This window comes from Giraffa tippelskirchi, chromosome 4, assembly GCF_054371585.1.
Source record: "Giraffa tippelskirchi isolate mGirTip1 chromosome 4, T2T-mGirTip1v1.2.pri, whole genome shotgun sequence".
Lineage (NCBI taxonomy): Eukaryota > Metazoa > Chordata > Mammalia > Artiodactyla > Giraffidae > Giraffa > Giraffa tippelskirchi.
Genome location: NC_137278.1, coordinates 187,001,741 through 187,022,931, shown reverse-complemented (window position 1 = coordinate 187,022,931; position 21,191 = coordinate 187,001,741).

The following is a 21,191-nucleotide window of genomic DNA, read 5'->3' as shown; positions in this document are numbered from 1 at the left end:
CCCACTCCAGTATTCTTGGGCTTCCCTGGTGGCTCAGTTGGTAAAGAATCTGCCTGTAATGCGGGAGACCTGGGCTCGATCCCTGGGTTGGGAAGATCCCATGGAGAAGGGAAAGGCTGCCCACTCTAGTATTCTGGCCTGGAGAATTCCATGGACTGTATAGTCCATCGGGTCACCAAGAGTCAGACACGACTGGGCAACTTTCATTTTCACTTAGGGCTGTAAAAGACAATTTATCAGATGGTTACAACTAACCCAGTTACCTAAGGTGAATCAACAATACATTTTTTGGAAATAGTAACTATATTTATATTTTCACAGTAGCACAATGACTGTGGTACCATAGATGAATGAAAGAAAAATTGAAATAGATTATTACTGCTATTTTGCCTCCCAGATGAAGAAATTCTCTCTACAACAAACATCTCCACTTAGCTTACACTGGAAGCAACCTGTACTGTGAATTCATTTTATCAACAACAAGACAACTTTAAAGCAGAACAAGAAAGCAGTCATTCTAGCAGGGTTGATTACAGAAAACCCTTGACTTCTTGGGATCCTAAAATGCTGTGTCTGGTTTCCTACTCTGCTTTTTTGTTTCCTACTCTGTTTTTTTGTTTCCTACTACTGCCCCTGTGTGTGTGTGTGTGTGTGTGTGTGTGTGTGTGTGTGTGTGTGTGCGCGTGCGCATGCGCGTGTGCACGTATATTCTTGGCTTCCTCTGAATAAATAAGTTTAGACTATATATCTGTGCTCCACTTTTCTCTGTGTCCTCTAGATTCGATTTTACAACCTGATATTGATTAATATACCCTGAGAGCACAACTCGTAGCTTATATATTAAGCATCTAAGTTGGTCGGTATTATTTTCCTCCACAAATCATACACCTTTGATCCTGAGAGTGAGATTATACTATGTCTGGGGAGATGTTATTAGGATGGCTTAAATGTCAAAATAATTGCAAAATCTTGCTAATATTTATCAGCAGGAAAATAAGAACGATGTATAGAGGTGGATTCTAAAGGCTGATTCAAGCACTGTCAGGCTGAATACATCTATAAGAATGTACTTACTAGAGATTTTGCATTTCATAAGCTCACTAAAATTGTGAAAAGTGGCTCCAACAGTTTGAATAAAATTTTGAGTTCAATGGTAGCCTATACTCAATTAGGTCAAAATGCCAGAACTTTTCTAACTTATAAGGAGAAAGAAATTAAAAGATTTAGAAGATAAGAATGTTATCTGGATGTTCATGGTTTACCTTCTCATCTTCTCCCACAGGAAACTCCTGCTGACTGGGCCAACTAGAGGACCCAGAAGACTCTCCCTCACAAATGCATTGAGAAACACATTAATTTGGAAGTACCAGCAGCTTACAAAATTATTACTTAGCCTATTTTGGGAGGACGGGAGATATTTAAGCCTGGTTAACAGAAACCTGACTCGGATCATTTCAATTAGAGGTAATTACCTGTCACTCATTTTCCAGGCTTAAACCAATTCATACGCATGTGAAAGACAATTCTCCATGTTTATTTTTGTTTGTTTTTCTTTTTTTTTAGCCATGAGGTACCACTTATAGGCTCTTAGTTTCCATGACCAGGGATTGAACCCAGGCCCTAATCAGGGCCCTTGGCATTGAAAACATGGAATCTTAACCACTGGACCACCAGGGAATCCCCATCATTTTTGGCAGTCCTTTTGAGCTGAGTTATAAACAGATTTTCTTTTGACTATCTTTATAAGGCTATTTACATAGCAAACAACTGTGGAAGACAGAGATAGTGCTTCCTTCTGAGGGAGAGAACAGATTTGGTTTCAGATCAGAATAATAAAATAATGCCTTGTCCTGGGCCAAAGTTCTGCAGATTTGCTTGCAACTCATTGTAGAAGACTGGAGTTCTTAAGCCTGGTATTCTTTAGCTGAGATGCAAACTCATTGAGGACCCAGCATTTCCTTGGGTCATCATCCCACATGACTCTGTAGGAATTGCAGGCATAGGGGAACCAACACAAAAATGAAGTTCTCTATCAGCTGCAGTGGTTTAATCACTAATAATGTCTGACTCTTACAACCCCATAGACTGTAGCCCACCAGGCTCCTCTGTCCATGGGATTTCTCAGTCAAGAATACTGGAGTCGGTTGCCATTTTCTTTGCCAGGGGATCTTCCAGACACAGGGATCGAACCCAGTTCTCCTGTGCTGCAGGCAGTCACTTGCATTGCTGATGGATTCTTCACCAACTGAACCACCAGAGAAGCCCTCTATCTGCTGAGCATGGGTAATACAATCTGTTGTTTCTGACCCAGGAGAGTCTTGTTTTGTGCCAGTATCCATGAGACTGTGGCAGGTTAATCTGTTGAACAGAATAAACCTCAGATTCCTCACAGTTCTGGACAATCCAAAGTTCTGTGACTGTAATGGAGACTCAGTTCCTATAATGAGAGGAATAGTTACCTTACATGGGCTTCCCAGGAAGCTCAGTGGTAAAGAATCCGCCTGCCAATGCAGGAGCCGCAGGAGACGTGGATTTGATCCCTGACTCAGGAAGATTCAGTGTTTAACTTTATAGATTCAACAAATATTTGACTGCCTCAAGGTTTTATAATATTCACAAGTTATTAAACCTTCTTGATGGGTTGTTTTGTACTATCAGAGTATATGTGTTAGTCACTCAGTCGTGTCTGACTCTTTGCAACCCCATAGACTGTAGCCCACCAGCCTCCTCTGTCCGTGGAATTCTCCTAGGAAGAATACTAGGGAGTTGCCATTCCCTTCTCCAGGGGATCTTCCCAACCCAGGGATCCAACCCAGGTCTCCTGCATTGCAGGCAGATTCTTTACTGTCTGAGTCACCAGGAAAGCCATCAGGGTGTAAAGATACTGAAATTGAAATTTTGTAAAAGGATTTTGAGATTGATGTAATGAAGCCTGCCACTTCTATGAAAGCCCTCATGGATAGTTCAAGCAAAATACTGAAAGTCATCATCAAATCTAAACAGTTATGTCTGAGAAGAGTTTCGGACTCAAGAGTAAAAAGACAGTGTTTATCCCAACACAGTATCTTTGCCTCTTATTATAGCCAGAAAGCAGCACTTAAAATCCTCTGTAGGTATGTAAGGGGTCAGGCTTTCTCTGACTCTCCTGAGAACAGATTGACCCCCTGACCCTGGAAGCAGCACTATGCTGATTAGAAACAGAAGCTGTTTCCTTTGAAGAAAGAAAGAATTTGTTGCCTCGTTTGGAATCTTCATTGCATCTTTCCTGGAGCAAACCTAGATCAAATTTTAAGAAATCTATGACTCTGTGATTCTATTATTTAAATCCCAATTATAAAAGTAGAATAGATGAGGTAGAGAAATGTCATTTCCCGCTCAAGGCTACTTTCAAAATCTCTGTTAGAGGTAGAACTGGAACACAAGCCTCCCTCAGAGTATTAACAGTCACATTTCCTATTTGTCATAATCTTTTACCTAAAAGTCTTTTTTCACATTTAAATAATACATATATTTTAAAGGGTATGAGCTACAACTATATCATCTCATTTTCCAAGTCTTATAAGCTAAACTGCTCACCACCATCTCATAAATAATGAGACAAATTCCTCAGATCATGATACTGTGAATTTAATGTCATCTTTAAAAGAAGGATTCTTTGTGCTAAAAACAGGTGCACCGGTATGACTACATGGCTGTCCCATATTGAAGAGCCATCTATTTCACAGTTAAGCTCCACACACAGAAATAAACAGCCATATGGCAAAAAAACCTTACTTTTTACTGCTTCATTTTATTTGTTTCAAAATACTGCAATGCCACAAATCCAGAATATTAACAACACTCCATCTGGAGAAATGTAAGTTTTGGAGCCCTGCACCAGCACGTTACATTTGCACAAAACTTCAGAACTTCAATTGACTCCAAACTTGGAACAGGCTTTATGTCAACCTAGCATGTCTACTGAATGTTACGCTAGTGACTCAATTACAAATGTGTATAAAATGGAAAAATTCACATTTCTGGAAATAGTTTTAAAGCTTGGTCCCCTTACATACTGTTCTAATAGGCTGCGTTACGATGTTTATTAATAAGTAGAGTAAAAAATTTAGTGTGATTTATTTACCCCTGTTTTTCAAGGAGAAAAAAGAACATGTAAAGGATCTGAGATTATGTTTGATCTACATTTAGAATCCTAACTGTTCAGACCAGAAATAAGTGATCGATGTTCAACAATAAATCCAACAAAAATTTTATTTATACTTATTTGTATTTTCTAGGCAGAGCACAAGAGAAGAAAATGAACAGAAAATGAGTTCTGATTTCAAGTGACTTAATATAAAGATCTATAATAGATCACAATCGATCTGAAGATCTGTTAGATATCTGCTTTATTTGGTGAGAAGTTAAACGCAATTTTTAACTGCAAGTTATATCTTTTCTGCCCATTGCGGAAGCTGCAGAATTTGAATGGTAAAATCAGAAAAATAAACAAATGAAATTCAGGGTTATAAGTTTGTGAAAAGTCCTAGCACATTGTTGGTTTATTTCTTTGTTTTTGATGTGTTTCCATTTTCCTTTAAGCCATATTAAAGATATTTAATTGTGAAGTATTGTGAAAATGTGCGATTGACATATATAGAATCTATTGTATATCACAAGGAACTCTATTCAAAGCTCTGTTGTGACCTAAGTGGGAGGAAATTCAATAAAAGGGGGTATATATACACATATATGTATATGTATGTGTGTGGGTGCGTGTGGGTGTGTGTGTGTGTGTGTGTGTGCGCGCATGCTCAGTGACTAAGTCGTGTCAGACTCTGAGACCCCATGGACTGTAGCCCAAAAGGCTCCTTTGTCCATGGGATTTTCCAGGCAAGAATACTGAAGTGGGTTGCCATTCTACCACCAGGGAGTCTTCACAATCCAGGAATTGAAATCAAGTCTCCTATGACTCCTGCATTGGCAGGCAAAATCTTTACCAATGAGTAACCTGGGAATCCCGTGTGTGTGTGTGTCTGTGTGTGTGTGTGTCTGTGTGTGTGTATAAATATGGCTGTTTCACTTTTCTGTATAGCAGAAATTAACACAACATTGTAAAGCTATTTTACAATGTTGTAATTGTAAACTGTTTTCCAGTAAAAATTAATTAAAAAAGTATAACTACCCTAAAATAGGCATAAATGCATCAGTTCAATTCAGTCACTCAGTTGTGTCTAACTCTTTGCAACCCCATGGACTGCAGGACGTCAGTCCTCCCTGTCCATCACCAGCTCCCAGAGTCTATTCAAACTCATGTCCATTGAGTCAGTGATGCCATCCAACCATCTCATCCTCTGTCGTCCCTTTCTCCTGCCTCCAATCTTTCCCAGCATCAGGCTCTTTTCCAATGAGTCAGTTCTTTGCATCAGGTGGCCAAAGTATTAGAGTTTCAGCTTCAACACCAGTCCTTCCATTGAATATTCAGGACTGATTTCCTTTAGGATGGACTGGTTGGATCTCCTTGCAGTCCAAGGGACTCTCAAGAGTCTTCTCCAACACCACAGTTCAAAAGCATCAATTCTTTGGCACTCAGCTTTCTTTATAGTCCAAATCTCACAGCCATAAGTGACTACTGGAAAAACCATAGCCTTGACTAGACCTTTACTGGCAAAGTAATGTCTCTGCTTTTTAATATGCTCTCCAGGTTGGTCATAACTTTTCTTCCAAGGAGTAAGCGTCTTTTAATTTCACGGCTGCAGTCACCATCTGCAGTGATTTTGGAGCCCAAAAAAATTAAGTCTGTCACTATTCTCACTGTTTCCACATCTACTTGCCATGAAGTCATGGAACCAGATGTCATGATCTTAGTTTTCTGAATGCTGAGCTTTAAGCCAACTTTTTCACTCTCCTTTTTCACTTTCATCAAGAGGCCCTATAGTTCTGCGCTTTCTGCTGTAAGAGTGTTGTCATTTGCATATCTGAGGTTATTGATATTTCTCCCGGCAATCTTGACTCCAGCTTGTGTTTCATCCAGCCCAGCGTTTCTCATGATGTACTCTGCATATAAGTTAAATAAGCAGGGTGACAATATATAGACTTGATGTACTCCTTTTCCTATTTGGAACCAGTCTGTTGTTCCATGTCCAGTTCTAACTGTTGCTTCTTGACCTGCATACAGGTTTCTCAAGAGGCAGTTCAGATGGTCTGGTATTCCCATCTCTTTAAAAATTTGCCACTGTTTGTGGTGATCCACACAGTTAAAGGCTTTGGCATAGTCAATAAAGCAGAAATAGATGTTTTTCTGGGACTCTCTTGCTTTTTTGATGATCCAACAGATGTTGGCAGTTTGATCTCTGGTTCTTCTGCCTTTTCTAAAACCATCTTGAACATCTGGAGGTTCACAGTTCACATATTGTTGAATCCTGGCTTGGAGAATTTTGAGCATTACTTTACTAGAGTGAGATGAGTGCAACTGTGTGGTAGTTTGAGCATTCTTTGCCATTGCCTTTCTTTGGAATTAGAATGAAAACTGACCTTTTCCAGTACTGTGGCCACTGCTGTGTTTTCCAAATTTGCTGCAGACACACAACATAATAAACATTTGTAAAGGGAATGTACATGAAATAATCATTTAACAGAGGTAAAAGATAAAACATTGGCAGGGCTGCAAGCCTCTTTAATGTTATTTTGTGACCATAATCTCTTTCTGCCAACCTTAGAAGAAAAATTAAACTTACTTATTTCGTGTTCTTCAATAGTTTTTTTTTTTTTTTTTCCCCTTAAGGTCTTAACACATATCTATTACTAAATGGAAGTTTAGTTAAGGGATCAGAAAACATTTTCTGTAAATGCCAGATATTAATAGTAAGTATATGTCTTTGCAGGCTATAGGAGTCTTTGTTGTAACTACTCAACACTGTGATTATAGCACGAAAAGAACCATATGTATGCATGCTCAGTCATGTCTGACTCTTTGCAATCCTTTGGAGCCCTCCAGGCTCCTCTGTCCATGGGATTTTCCAAGGAAAAATACTAGAGCAGGTTGCGGTTTCCTCCTCCAGGGGATCTTATTGACCCAGGGATCAAACCTGAGTCTGCAAGTCTTCTGCACTGGCAGACAGGTTCTTTACTACTGAGTCCCCTGGGAAGGCAAAAAAAAAAAAAAAAACAACCCACCATCAATGTCAAAGTCTAAGTGTTAGTCACTAAGTTGTTTCTGACGCTGCAATCCCATGGACTGGAGCCCACCATGTTCCTCTGTCTATGGGATTTCCTAGGCAGGAATACTGGAGTGGGTTGCCATTCCCTTCTTCAGGAGATCTTCCCAACCCAGGGATCAAACTTGGGTCTCCCACATTGCAGGTGGATTCTTTACCACCTCAGCCACCAGGGAAACCAAAAAGAACCATAGGTAATGCTTAAAGGAAGGAGCACGTCTGTGTTCCAATAAGACAATTTACATAAACAGATGTTAGACCAGATTTTACCCATGGGCCATAGTTTCTGACTCCTGGTCTGCTTTTTCCTGCTTTTGAACTTTGTATAATCGGAATCAGAGCCTACTATTTTGGGTTTTTAGCTTTTTGCTTTTCCCACTCAACTTTGTGTTTGTAAAAGACATACACTGATGCTGTAGTTTTTTCATTTTCATTGTTGTTTAATATTCTATTACATGAATATTTCAAAATTCGTTTTTCCATTCTACTCTTGATGAGCATTTGAATTGCTTTAAGTTTTTGGCTATTACAATGCTGCTATGAATATTCTAGTATACAGCTCCAGGTGCACATGTGTATGAATTTTACTAGTGTATACCCTCATGGATGCAATTATTGGGCCAATGGGGATGCCTAACTTCAAGTATACTAGTTAGTGCCTATCTATTTTCCAAAGTGGTAAAATCTACTGACACTATCACCAGAATGGTATGTGAGTTTCAGTTATTCTCTATCCTTTTATATATTCAATTTTTGATAGATGTTCCATGTGTACTTAGAAATAAAGTTTGCATCATACACCTTATTTATTTCCATTACTTTTGTTCTTTATTTTGTATTTTATTTTTCTCTTGGAGGCAGTATATAATTGGTGTGGTGCTCCCAATAGGAAAGTGCTAGTCAGTAAATCAGAACCTTTAGTCCATTTGCACTAAATGTAATCATTCTTGAAATTTTGGAATTAAATATCTTCCCTATGTAAGATTACCTCGCAACATTCTTTCATTTCCTTCTATCCTTTTTTTTTCTTTTTGACTTGAATCAGTATTTTTAATCATGTTCTACTTTTTACCTACTACCTACTGGGGACACTTAAACAGTGTTCTTTTTTGTGTTAGAAGATCTCGTAGTGCTGTTTTCCAATGAAAGGTTATTGGTGGAAATTCCCTGAAATCTAGGATGATGTGTTTTCTGCTACAGAGGATTTTTTTCAATATTTTAAAATTGGAGGATAATAGCTTTACAATATTGTGTTAATATCTGCTATACAACAATGTGAATCAATTATAGTATATATATATATATAGTATATATATATATGCATATATATGTGTGTGTGTGTGTATATACATATCCTCTCCCTTTGGAGTCTCCCTCCCACCTCACCCCATCCCATCCTTCTAGATCTTCACGGAGCACCAAGCTGAGTTTCCTGTGCTATACAGCAGCATTCCACTAGCTGTCTATTTTGCACATGGTGGTGTGTATATGACAGTGCTACTCTCTTAGTTCATTCTATCCTCTTCTCTGGCTGCATGCAGAGGATTGACATTTACTTCCCTCAGGAGCATGGGTCACCATCAGTTGCTGACTACTGCAAACCAAATCCATTGCTTTGAGTTTATCTGGCCTACCCAAGCTATGCACTACTGGATACAAATCTATGTAAGGGCCACAGAGTCTCTGCATGTTTGTTTTTACTTCACCTACTCTAACTCAGCTTCTTGGCAAACTTAGCTAGTGGCTCTGAATGTTGGGGGAGGTGGAAATATTTAATTCTTGTTCAGCCTTTTATTTCTAGCTCATTGTGAAGTTGTTGTTGTTTTTCAGTCACTAAGTCATGTCCAACTCTTTGTGACCACATGGACTGTAGCATGCCAGGCTCCTCTGTCCTCCACTGTCTCCTGAAGTTTGCTCAAATTCATGTCCATTGAGTCAGTGATGTTATCTAACTATCTCATCCTCTGCTACCCCTTTCTCCTTTTGCCTTCAACCTTTCCCAGCATCAGGGTCTTCTTCAATGAGTCAGCTTTTCGCATCAGGTGGCCAAAGTATTAGAGCTTCAGCAACAGTCTTTCCAATGAATATTCAGGATTGATTTCCTTTAGGATTGACTAGTTTGATCTCCTTGCTGTCCAAGGGACTCTTCTCCATCACCACAATTCAAAAGCATCAATTCTTCAGTGCTCAGCCTTCTTTAAGGTCCAACTCTCATTATGAACACGGTCTCCTGAAATGCCACATTTTCACCTCAATTTATCTTGATGTTACATACTCATATTTGAACTATGGGCAAATGCCAAGACAAAAGGTACTTTATTTCTCAGATGTGAAAACTTATCACTGAGGCGTTAAGTAACTTTCAGTGTCACATAAGTGTGAAGTCAGGATTTTATTTATTTTTGAAGTGCAGGCTAACTGGAGTAATAATTCATTGAAATGAAATAAAGAAAATATGGCTAAAAATGGAAGAAGGGCTCATGTCAAAAAATGTGTAAATTGAATGTATAATCAAAGAATTCATTGAGTTTAACCTCCTCCTTTAGCATGAAATCCTTATGAGGTCACCACACCTGTGGTGCCTCTTCTGGAACATTCCTGCTGATCAGATCAGCATAACCCATGAAAATACCCCAGACCAAACAAGAAGGCAGACCCCCAAGTTGATCCTATACAGTACAGAGGACTCCAAACAGAATAATTCACAGAAACAGCACCTTGAAATTTCCACATAAAACCCTGCTGAGGTATTGACACTTCCATGGGATTGACACTTCCATGATGATTATCCCAACTGTTTTTTTTTTTAAACAAAAGCTTTTTACTTTATATGGTAGTATAGTCCATTAACAATGTTGTGAGAGTTTCATGTGCATAGCAGAGTGACTCAGCCATACATATACATGTATCCATTCTCCCCCAAACTCCCCTCCCATCCAGGCTGCCACATAACATTGAGCAGAGTTCCCCATACTATACAGTAGGTCCTTATTGGTTATCCATTTTAAATACAGTTTTAAACCATGTAGTATAAGGTGTGAATGAAAAATAAAGATATAAGCATTTTGTCAGCCTGAGAAGATTTTCATCAGGTGATTTTCCACAATATTTGACACTAAGTATGCACGATACTATTAGATAATTTTACTTAGGTCTTAAACAACTGAAAAGAGGATTCATCAGGAATGTTTTTGTTAATTAGCTCTGAAATTGAAATATAAAACTAGAATTTGAATAAAGTGAACATATTTTTAAATAATAGATAAAAGAAATAAATTTAATGGATCAAGTTACTCAGTGGGGGGAAAAATTTCTTCATCACAAAAAAGAACAAACATTTCCTGAAATAAAAATAGATATCTCCTTTGGAGATTTCCATTTAATCTCCATTATTTGCCAATTTGTCTCCTTCCACCACAATCACAGGCATACAAAATTATGGGGAAAAAAGCCATTTATAAGTACATTCACCCTCTATGTTAAAGAAAGGAACTATGAAAAGCCTATAATTTAAAGGAATTTCAGACAAACTCACCACAGAGGGGGCTAGATTAAAGCGGGGCATCTATTATAGGTGTGCATATAATCTTGTTCTTTTTAGAACAGAAAATCAAATATACCTAAGCCCCATTAATTCCCTGGTTTTAAAGAGCTAACAATCTGTGGATAGGTGTATCAGGACAGGATCATATATGTCAAAATTTCTTTGGCAGAATGGGAACAGAAAAAGCAAAATATAAGAAATTATAGATAATTGAATGAATAAATATAGCTATTAAAACATCTAAGATATGAAATTATAGAATCAGTCTTGAGATATGACTGAATAATTTTTAAAATGACTGAATAAATTTTACTAATAAAAGGATGAATTATCATTAGATACATAACTCTTGAAAAAGCATCTACTGAATGATTTAGACAAAATGTTGGAAAGGTTTACAGTTATCCCTAGAAGAAAGAAAAATAAGGTGGCTTGTATATCACAGGATTCATAAAATGGAATGAACTTAATAGAAAACAAAAGTTTAAAAATTTTAAAAAGTGGTTAAAAATATGAGAAACATCTTGGCTTTTGCTGCTGTTAGATTTGTTTTGGCCCCTTAAAGACATCAATTAGCACATAAAGTTAGTATATTTTCTCTCCTCTTCAGTCAGTATTTTTAATACCATTTATTCCTTTTCCTGATCATTTTCCTCTATGACCTTGGATGGGATTTCAAGTTCATGCTTTATACTACCTATCCTATTAATATTATAAAGCTTTAAATTTTCTTTTTACAACTCCAAATGTTGATTTCAATTCTGTTGTATCTTTACTCTCTTTGCAATTGGGATTTATTTTATTTAAATCCCTTTTCATCTCATGCAATTGCCTAATATATCTTTATGACTTATGTTGCTGAAGCAGTTTATGTCTTCCTACACACTTTCAGGGTGTCAAGCATTCTTGTGACATTTTCTTATAGATAATAAAGTAGCTATTTTTAAAAGGAATAGTATTCCTCCCATTCTTCTAGATGCTGATACCCATAGCAAAGCTTTATTTGTCCTGCCTGTTTTGTTACTGTTGATGGGACGTTTTTTTCTTGTCTGTTATTAGTCAATATACATGATGATGCATAGTTTGCCTTATTGTCTACTCACCTTCTGTGCCGGTCTAATCCTCTTCTCAGAACATTCTCTAAAGAGCCAGTCGATATGCACAGATCTCAGACCATTTCTTGTCTTGCAGAAAACTTCTGCTTGGAACACTTCCACTATAACGAGGGTGTCCTTTGTTCAATATTCAATGTCTGTTTCTATTTTAAACCAATTGGATATATAAAAAGCTAAAACTCCCTTTAGCCTCTTGTCTTTCTCTCTGCTTCAGTGAACCCACAATTTTCAGAATATATGATGCTGCAATACCACTTCTTTCAAACACATGCTTGACAATTTGTAGTTTCCATTGGAATACGAAAAAATGGTGGCATGGGCCACACTTTTGACTACCCTTCAGATTGAAACTTGAATGACATAGAACAGAAGTTTTAAACTAGATAGGCATAGAAGAATTTTAATAAATAATAAATAAATACTTTAAGAATTTTAAATAATACTTTCCCTCCAAATTATAGATATAAGCCATCATAGTCAACAAAAGAGTCCAAAATGTAGTGCTTCTATGAAATCTCCAAAACGACAGAATGATCTCTGTTCGTTTCCAAGGCAAACCACTCAATATCACAGTAATCCAAGTCAACAACGCAACCAATGCTGAAGAAGCTGAAGTTGAACGGTTCTATGAAGACCTGCAAGACCATCTAGAACTAACACCCAAAATAGATGTCCTCTTCATTATAGGGGACTGGAATGCAAAAGTAGGATGTCAAAAGATGCCTGGAGTAACAGGCAAATTTGGCCTTGGTTTACAAAAAAAAAAACAGGGCAAAGGTTAACAGATTATTGCCAAGAGAACACACTGGTCATAGCAAACACCCTCTTCCAACAACACACGAGAAGACTCTACACATGGACATCACCAGATGGTCAACACTGAAATCAGATTGATTATATTCTTTACACCCAAAGATGGAGATGTTCTATACAGTCAGCAAAAACAAGACTGGGAGATGACTGTGACTCAGATCGTGAACTCCTTACTGCCAAATTCAGACTTAAATTGAAGAAAGTAGGGAAAACCACCAGACCATTTAGGTATAACCTAAATCAAATCCCTTACAGTTATACAGTGGAAGTGACAAATAGATTCAAGGTATTAGATCTGATAGAGTGCCTGAAGAACCATGGATGGAGGCTCATGAAAATGTACAGGAGGCAGGGATCAAGACAGTCCCCAAGAAAAAGAAATGCAAAAAGTCAAATGATTGCCTGAAGAGGCCTTACAAATATCTGTGAAAAGAAGAGACGAGAAAGGCAAAGGAGAAAAGGAAAGATATACCCATTTTAATGCAGAGTTCCAGAGAATAGCAAGGAGAGATAAGAAAGCCTTCCTCAGTGACCAATGAAAAGAAATAGAGGAAAACAATAAAATGGAAAGACTAGAGATCTCCTCAAGAAAATTAGAGATACCAAGGGAACATTTCATGCAAAGATGGGCACAATAAAGGACAGAAATGGTATGGATGTAACAGAAGTAGAAGATATTAAGCAGAGGTGGCAAGAATACTCAAAAGAACTATAAATAAAAGATCTTCATGACCCAGATAACTATGATGGTGTGATCACTCACCTAGAGCTGGACAGCCTGGAATGCAAAGTTAAGTGAGCCTTAGGAAGCATCACTATGAACAAAGCTAGTGGAGGTATGGAATTCCAGTTGAGTTATTTAAAATCCTAAGAAATGATGCTGTGAAAGTGCTGCACTCAATATGCCAGCAAATTTGGAAAACTCAGCAGTGGCCACAAGACTGGAAAAGGTCAGTTTTCATCAAATAAAGGCAATGCCAAAGAATGTTCAAACTACTGCACAGTGGCACTCATCTCACATGCTAGCAACGTAATGCTCAAAATGTTCCAAGTCAGGATTCAACAGTACATGAACCAAGAACTTCCAGATGTTCAAGCTGGTTTTAGAAAAGGCAGAGGAACCAGAGATCAAACTGCCAACACCTGCTGGATCATCAAAAAAGCAAGAGAGGTCCAGAAAAACATATACTTCTGGTTTATTGACTATGCTAAAGCTTCTGACTGTGTGGATCACAACAAACTGCGGAAAATTCTTCAAGAGATGGGAACTCCAGACAACCTTACCTGCCTCCTAAGAAATCTGTATGCAGGTCAAGAAACCACAGTTAGAACTGGACATGGAAAAATGGACTGGTTCCAGATTGGGAAAGGAGTACCTCAAGGCTATATATTGTCACCCTGCTTATTCTACTTATATGCAGAGTACATCATGCAAAATCCTGGGCTGGTTGAAGCAAAAGCTGAAATCAAGATTGCTAGGAGAATTATCAATAACCTCAGATATGCAGATGACACCACCCTTATGGCAGAAAGTGAAGAAAAACTAAAGAGCCTCTTGATGAAAGTGAAAGAGGAGAGTGAAAAAGTTAGCTTAAAATTCAACATTCAGAAAACTAAGATCATGGCATCTTGTCCCATCACTTCATGGTAAATAGATGGGGAAACAATGGAAACAGTGAGAGATTTTATTTTGGGGGGCTCCAAAATCACTTCAGATGGTGACTGCAGCCATGAAATTAAAAGACACCTACTCCTTGGAAGAAAAGACGTGACCAACCTAGACAGCATATTAAAAAGAAGAGATATTTCTTTGCCAATAAAGGTCCATCTAGTCAAAGCTATGGCTTTTCCAGTAGTCATGTATCGATGTGATAGTTGGACTATAAAGAAAGCGGAACACCGAAGAATTGAAGCTTTGAACTGTGGTGTTGGAGAAGACTCTTCAGAGTCCTTTGGACTGCAAGGAGATCAAACTCGTCGTTCCTAAAGGAAATCAGTTCTGAATATTCATTGGAAGGACTTATGTTGAAGCTGAAACTCCAATGCTTTGGCCACCTGCTGCGAAGAATTGACTCATTGGAAAAGACCCTGATACTGGGAAAGATTTAAGGTGGGAGGAGAAGGGGATGACAGAGGATGACATGGTTGGATGGCATCACCGACTCAACAACGTACATGAGTTTGAGTCAACTCTGGGAGTTGGTGATGGACAGGGAGGCCTGGCGTGCTGCAGTCCATGGGGTCGCTAAGAGTCAGACACGACTGAGTGAATGAACTGAACTGAACTGAACTGAGGCCAACTGCAGATACACTAAATCAGAATCAGAACTGTCAGGGTATCAGAAGGGTTGTTTCACTGATATCAGGTCTTGGTAAAGGACCATATAATAGAGAGCTAGCTAGTTTTTGACTTTATATAAGCCCTGACTTTCTGGGATGGGGGGAATGGAGAAAACAAGAGATGTATACTTTTTCCTTGCTTTGCTAGATTAGGAAATTAAATAAACAATAGGAGATGTACACTTTTTCCCAAAGGACTTTGTGTTCCACAAGAAGAAACTAATAAATGATGACTTGTCAGAGTCTAAGTTCATTTTTCTCTGTTTGACTCCATTTTTCTTAATCAATTGTGATTCATAACTACATTAACCATATAGTCAGAAGTATGGTTTTGAGTTCTGTTCCTTTTTGATAGTAATTAGTTTTAATAAAACTTGGATGACTGTGCCAGAAGCTTCCAGATATATGACATCAAACCAAAATTTCTGAAAATTATTTTTAATGGTACTTAAAGCTATATTGTAGTTGTTTGAAAAAATTCACTTAAAGCAACATATATTTTGAATTATGCAATATAAAGAGGTTTATCTCCATTTAAATTTTATTTCACCTTTTCCCAAATTGCTCATTCATATGGGCTTAAACATTTTAAAACTATTTTGATAGATACATGATTTTTACATAAGGATATACTATTTGCTTTACTGTTAATGGCATTACGAGAGAATAATCTCAGATTCTTTCCCTTTTTCTAATTTAAGCATTAAAACTATTGGCTGTGTTGCAACCTATTTGAGTCTCCAACCTATACCTGAGGCTGTCCCACTTTATATTTTGAAGTAAGAAGCACACATACTAACCAAAATGCAAAATTTCTTTCATTTCCTGCCAAAGTTTAGGTTCTATTTTTGCCAGAGTTGAAGAAAAGCACATTATACAGGATATGCCTCTCTGGTTGTTAGTTCTCCTGCCAGTTCCACTTTAGCATCATAGAGCTGAGACAGCAGATGGAGCCCCCCACGTTAGCATTTGGAACCAAAAGGTGTTTAAAAGACTGTGGCATTTAGTACAATTCCTTAATGAGAAATCATAAAGAAGGGGAAAAAGAAAGTTATCTATTAAACTGTGCAACTTAACAGCAAATTCGAATCAATCAATAAGTTTTTCGTTTTTTTTTTTAGCATGTGTTTCTGATACTGGATTTGGGATAGAAAGATGACTTTGAGTCTGCCTCTCAAATCAGGTAGTCAATTCTCAGACCTCATCTTGTCAGTATTTTACACAGCTAGGTACTCTTCCTTCTAAAAATCTTTTCTGACACTTATATAGACTACACATGAAGTTTTCTACTTTTTTTCTTCCTGCCTCACCAGTTGTGATTTTCAGTATCCATTCTGAAACTTTCTCATCTCTAGGTTCTAAATTTTGGAATACACCCTAGAACTCAATTTCAGACTTCCTTATTTCCCTAGGTGATATCATTTGTCCCCATGACTGTAAAAGACACTTATATGCCGATGTCCCCCAAGTTTATATATTTAGTTCAAACATCTTATATGAACAACCGATTTGAATTTTTAAAAAATGTTTAAATGCTCACATGGAGGTCTACTAAGTATTCCAAAAGTATGACTTAAAAATTTCTACTTTCTGTAACCTGATCTCTTTGTTCTTTCTATCAATAAATGGCACCACAGTTTCACTGCTACTCAGGAAGGAATAAACCCTGTGTGATTTACTTCCCTGTGGTAAATGAATAGAAAGCTTGACAAATTATATGAAATGACTATTTCTAAGCACTGAACAAGAGGTGGTGGTGGTTTTGTTGCTAAGTCGTGTCCGACTCTTGTGACTCCATGGGCTATAGCCTGCCAGGTTCCTCTGTCCAGAGGATTCTCCAGGCAGGAATACTGGAGTGGGTTGCCATTTCCTTCTCCAGGGGACCTTTCCGAACCAGGAATCAAACCTGGGTCTCCTGAATTGCAGGCAGATTCTTTACTGACTGAGAACAAGAGGTAGTTAACTCAAAAGGGAAAAGCCCTCAAAATGTTTACATATATCAAGTCATCACATTGCACACTATCTTAGAATTTTATTTGTCAATTATACATCAAAAAAGTAGGGGGGGTGGAAGAAGAGGTAGTATAGCAGTGTGTGGAAGCTAGGATCACAAAGGGCCCTCAGTGATCCTTTTCTTCTTTTACTCACACTCTGAAAAATTTGCCTTCCACTTTTGAATACAACTGACTTAGGCAACTAATATGATTCTGCAGAAATTATGGTGTGTGACTCCTAAGGCTAAGCCAAAAAGAAATTGTGATTCCTCCCTTGCTCCATTTGGGAAAACTTTATTTGGGAGAAGTCAGATAAAAAGACATGAAGATATTCCAGGAGCCTATGGAGGTACATGTGGTGGGAATCTGAAATCTCCAATGTGGATGATCCGAGTTGGAATCAGACTCTCCAGCCCCAGTAGAGCTTCCAGATAACCAGCCTAAATCAACATATTGATTACAACCTCCTGAGTGACACTTAGCTAAAACCTAGGAGGGTGATTGCTCAATTCCTGATTGCTTAAAAAAAAAAAGTGTGAAATAATACATTTTTATTGTTTTCAGTTAACTACATTTGAGCATATCTTACTCAGTAATAAATGACTAATACAGACCTAGAAAAGCTCTATGTGGAAAGTTGCTTCAACAAGTAACTAAGGTGGGGAGAATTTTAAATTCAGACAATGCGCTGAAGCTGAAAGTGCTCTTATGAGAGAGCTAGTATCTTGACTGGAAGGCTGATGGACTTTGGAGACACTGTCAGTGGGGACCATAAGGAAAGTGATGAAATTTTTTTAGAAACTAGAGGAATGGGAAAACATCATTTTAGTTGAAGAAAGTTTAACAACATCATCATCTGCAGTAAAGTGTAAAATAGAAAATGAACCTAATTAACTGGATAATTAAAGCAAGAAAATTTCCATGCAGAGTGGTGGTGTCATCTGTTTTCTCCTTGCTGCTTACAGTAAATGAAAGTTGAAGTTTGCTGCACATGGTTACCAAACAACTTCCCAGTATACACACAAATGATTTAGTATACCTCTGCTGATATCTGTCCTCACAATCCACAGTTTAGTAGTTTTTTCCTTCTTAATATTTTAAGGGATGGAGGGATAGTGAGTGCTATAGTATTATGTAAATGGAGTTATATTAGTTGTAAACAAATATTCCAATTCTTATGGCAGCCAGTAATTTTTAAAATAGATATAAAATTGATATGATAGAAAAGAAATGGATTCATATAAAATGCTCAATTAAACAAGGAAAGGCAGAACAGGGGAAGACAAAGAAGAAACAGAGAGCAAAAGCAACAAATAGGAAACCGTAGCACCAAAGAAATAAAGTACTTAGGTTAAAATCTAACAAAATGTATACAAACCTATACAAGAAAAACTACAAAAATCTGTGGAAAGAATAGTAAATCATCTAAATAAATGCATATACTATGTTCATGTATAAGAAGACTCAATATGGTCAAAATGCCACTTCGTTCCAAATTAATCTATACATTCAGCATAATAATTTAAAAAACCCAGCATATTATTTTGCGCCTATTCACAAACTGATTTTAAAGTTTCTATGGAAATATAAAGGCCCGGAATAACCAGCAAAATCCAGAGGAAAACAGTTTCAGAGTAATGACATTTCCTGACGTCAAAAATTACTATAAAGATAAGATAGTAATAGAGTACAAAATGGTAAAAGAGTAGAAAAATAGATTAATGGAACAGAATAAAGAGCACAGAATTTAGGCAACTCATAATATTGAATAGGCTCTCGCAAATATAAGCAAAGGAGCAAAAGAAATTGAAAATAGAAAGGTTAGTCTTTTCAACAAATGATTCTGGGAAAACTGTACACTCAGGTACAAGTAAAAATAGACACTTAACAACTTTCACAAAAATAACTCAAGTTATCACAGTCCAAAAATTAAAACATATGACTACAAAGATTCTAGAAAACAACATAGGACATATACTTGCTGACCTTGGGTTTAGGGATGATTTTTTAAATATAACATCAGAAGCATGATCAATGTAAGAAAAAATTGATAAGTTGGACTCATTAGAACTGAAAAAAAAGCAAACTTCTGCAAAAGTCCCCATTAAGATAATGAAAAGACAAGCCACAGCCTAAGATATTAGAAAAACACATATATGATATAAGATTTGCATTCAAAATATACAAAGAACTCAAACTCAACAATTTAAAATAAAGAAACCCAACGTGGTTGCAAAGAGTTGGACATGACTTAGCCACCATGGCTCAGAGGGTAAAAGCATCTGCCTGCAATGCGGGAGACCCGGGTTTGATCCCTGGGTCGGGAAGATCCCCTGGAGAAGGACATGGCAACCCACTCCAGTACTCTTGCCTGGAAAATCCCATGGATGGAGAAGCCGGATAGGCTACAGTCCATGGGGTCGCAAAGAGTCAGTCACGACTCAGTGACTTCACTTTAGCGACTGAACAGCAACAACAACAATGAAAAAATAGGCAAAGTGTCTGAATAGACATCTCCTCAAAATAGATATACAGTTGGCAAACTAGCATAGAGAAAGATGCTTACCATATGTCATTAGGAAACTGCAGATTAATACAACAATGAGATACCATTACACATGTATTCAAAGGATGAAAATCCAAAACACTGACAATACCAAATACAGGTGAGGATGTGGAACAACCAGAATTCCCCTTCATTGCTAATGGTATTACAAAACGGTACAATCTATTCATGATACAATTTTTCAGTTTCTTACAAAGTTAAACATAGTCTAACCCTATAGACCTATAACCTCTTCTCTGGGTATTTACTCCAAGGAGTTGAAAACATATATTTACACAACACATGTTCATGAATGTTTACAAGAACTTTACTTTTAATTGTCAAAACTAGAAACAATCTTTATGTCCCTTAACAGGTGAATGAATAGGAAGCAATGGTATAGCCATACAATGGAATATTATTCAGTAACAACCAAAACATAAGCTATCAAGCTACAGAAAAGTATGGAGAAATTTAAAATGAATACTGCATAATAAGTGAAAAGTCAATCCACAAAGTCAAAACTGTACAAATGTGAAAATGATCAGTGGTTGCTAGCTCTTTGAGAAAATGGAGAGTGGAAGATAGGATGAATAGGTAAAGCACAGGGAACATTTACTTTCTGTTTATAGTGCTGTATCTACTCTGTATTACAGTACAGTGGTAGATACATGACATTACACATTTGCCAGAATCCAAATAACTTGTAGCACTAGAATGAACTCCAATGCGAACTATGGACTTCAGTTAATAATAATGTACCAATGTTAGCTCACTATTTGGAACAAGTGAAAGGTGTTAATGATGTGGAAACTGAACAGAGAGGGGGTATGAAAGGGATTCACTGTATTACCTGCTCAATTTTTCTATAAACTTAAAACAGTTCTGAAAAGCAATATATTGATGATCTTTAGGAAAGATATTTTTATCTTCAGAAGGTTGACAGTATGGTTGAGAAAATATCTCAGAGAGCAGGATAACATAAACCTATGGAAGCAGAAGAATTTTAACTCATACACAACGATATTCATTTGTAGAAACGAAGTGTCTTGAATCCACTTGATCTAATCATTTCTCTTTAAAAAGCCAATATAATTTAAATATTTAAGGTGCAAAGTTCATCTGTGAAGATTTCTCCAATTAGAGGACAAGAAAAAAATAAAACTCTGTTAAATAGCTAATATAAATATTAGATTGGGGGATATTTTAAAAATCTTGAATATTTAAAATATTGGATATTTAAAAAATTGTTATAAAAAATTGTAAGAAGCCTATTTTTCTCCTTAATCCATTCACAGTATTTGATAGAGTGGGAATCATTTAATCCTCTACTTAGCACTGGAAAATAAAGTTCACCAAAGTTCACTTAAAAAATTTCATCAACTAAACAAAGTTATAATTTAAAATTCACTGTAAAAGCCTAAAAAATAAAACTGATTATCTTCCTTATCACTTAACTAAATTATTTTTCCTTCATTGTAAACAATGAGATTTAAGCATGTCCACCTATGAATAACCTGAATGAGGTTTCATTTGCATTGATGGTCACAGCATATTATTATGGCATTTTTTTTGGATTTAACTTTCTAAAATTATTTTTCTTAATTCCTTAAATAAGCTATATTATCCTTCTAAACTGCATGA